Below are 2,720 nucleotides of genomic sequence, written 5' to 3'. Positions count from 1 at the left end.
ACTCTACCTCTCTGACTTTTCTTACACATTCACTCAGCAAATGGCCAACCCTGGATGGACCAAATGTCCACCTTCTTTGTCTTGCACCTGGGAAGCTGGGCACCTGTGGCAAATCTCACTGAGGGGCAGACCAGCTGTAGATGTAAGATCACCTGTCTCATACAGACCCTCAGGACTCCCTGGAGACCACCTGTGCTGCTCTGGATGGTCATCTTTCCTGCTCCCCTCAGAGCCCAGCACCCTACTTCTGCCCCATTGATCCTAGCAGATGACCCTCTCTCCTACTTTGCCAAGAACAGGAGCTATGGGATGAGAGATGTCTCGTATCTCTCACCTCCATGTCTACAAACCTATTACCAATGGTCCCAATCCTCTCTTCTGCTACAATATGACACACGTCCTTCCTTGCATCTAAATCCATTTCCTCCAACCCTCCTCTGTTTTCAGGGACCTTATGCTACCTCTCAGTCTCTCCTATTTCTGGATCTTTGGTCTATTACTCCGTCTTTCCCATCAGCATTTAAACACCCTTATGTTTTTTCTATCTTGAAAGATAAAAGACAAGCTTCCCTCCATACTACATACTCCCCAGCTACCATCCCAACTATCCCTTTCCCTCCACAAACTTCTTCAAAGTCAATCCTATTTCCTTGCTTTATTCTCCCCTCTCAGATCCCTCCAATCTGGTGTAACCCCAGCACTCTGCAGAAACTGTGCTAAATTCACCAATGACTTAGGCGGGCACTTGTAGCTCATGGGTAATTTGCTGTCTTTTATTTTTTCATGTTCGCATCTGGCATGGTTGACTATGCCGCCTTATTGCAATATTTTTCTCCTGTTGGCATCTGCATCACAAATTCCTGGTTTCCTCTCACTTTTTAGGTTTCTCCGTCTTGCTCTTCCCGGCAGGCTCAGTCTACTTCCCCCAACCTTTAAATACTGGAAGCTCCAGACCCCCTCCTCCTTACCCCTCTTTGCTCCTTTGGGTCCATTATACCATTTAGTTATCCTGATGACTCCCAAATTTATATCTCTAGCCCTCTCTTTTGAGCTCAAGAATTGTAAATCCTGCCATCTCCATTTGTATGCTTTCCAAGGTCAAGATCTGCCCCCAAAGACTTGGCCCTCTTCCTGTGTTGTTAACACCAACAAATCAGACCACACAGAACTGCTCACTCAAAAACGTGGGACCCATCCTTGACCCTTTCATCTCCTTCTCCTGATTAATCAGCTAGTCCTCTAAACCTGTCCTCTAAATTCCTTGGGGATCCATCCATTTCCTCTGTGGGTTCTGTTACTGCCCTACTCTGAACCTCACCTCTCACGTGTGGCCCATGATCAGTAGCATTGTATTCATCTGGGAGTTCGCCAAGAACCCCTGGTGATTTGCATGTACATGGAAGCTTGAGAAGCATCTCTCCAAACCGGCGTAATTTCTCCATCTGGGCTCCCTGCTTCTACTCTGGCCCTTTCCAATGGATTCTCCACACAGCGAACCAAATTGTGTCACTCATGTACTAAAAGCCTTAAAATAGCCTCCTGTTTTCCTTAGAATAAAATATATTCTGTATATTTTTCCTTTTATTTGCTGCAATTCAAGATACTGTTGGCCTTTGTCTAATTACATCCTTATTGTATCTCTTTTAACACAAAAAATATTTGACAGCTTTATTTTTTTAAAGTACCTTTAATCAAGAAATGTTTTATTTAATTTTGTCCTCTTTTTTTTTTGCTATGAATGTTATATTTGCATTGTAAATTGCACTACTTCTCAGTTCCTGTAGTTAGTTAATTCACATAATAAATGCGTATAAAAAGCCCTCAAGTATTGAAGAGGTGCTTTTCTTTGCAAACTGCCATAAATTATGCTCTGAAAGCTTGAGAGAAACCCCCTTGGATGAATAGGATTAAAATCTGAATGTTGTTTAAGCACGGAAAATAAAACTCTTTCTAATTTTATTTATTTATTTTTATGAGGAAGACGGTATTCTGGACATGATGGCCACTTCTTGAACAAATCCAGACAACATCCTCTGATAGACCCACATATGTTGCAGACGGGTTCAGCATTCTGTTTCAATTCCCTGGGCAAATGCCAGTGTGGAAAAAGGTTTTGTTGTCACAGGTAACCCATGGAGCTTTAAAAGCAAAAGCACGATTGTTGAGTCTATAAAATTCAATTTAAAAAATATCCCTTTCACTTGTTTAAGTATAAAAGAGGAGCTGGGGATAGAAATATTTCATAAGGCTGTGGAACCCAATCCAAAATGTTCACTGCAATGTAGATTCCCCTCAAAAGCTTTCTACACCTTATGATTTCCAATGGGGTGAAGGGGTCCTGCCGACAAACTCTGATTAGGCTGCCTAGAATATTGGCTGATTTCGCCAGGCAGCCCTGCTCTCAGGAACGCAGTCCAAGATATTCTGGAACATTTCTGATTGACTTCCAGTACTGGATGACAGATTTCACTTCTATGAAACATTCAGAATAGGCCAGTCCATAGAGATATAAAGTAGATTATTTGTTGCCTAGCCTGGAGGAGAGGGATGGGGGGTTGAGGGTTGACAGCTCAGGAGTACAGGGTTTCTTTTTGGCATAATAAGATTGTAAAATTGATTGTAGTGATGGTTGCACAACTCTGTGAATCTATTAAAAGGTACTGAATTGTACATTCTAAATGGGTGAATGGTATAATTGGTGAATCATATCTCGAGAAAGC

This window comes from Mirounga leonina, unplaced genomic scaffold (assembly GCF_011800145.1).
Source record: "Mirounga leonina isolate KUSES-001 unplaced genomic scaffold, KU_Mleo_1.0 Mir_127, whole genome shotgun sequence".
NCBI classification, from domain to species: Eukaryota; Metazoa; Chordata; class Mammalia; order Carnivora; family Phocidae; genus Mirounga; species Mirounga leonina.
This window is presented reverse-complemented; position numbering follows the sequence as displayed.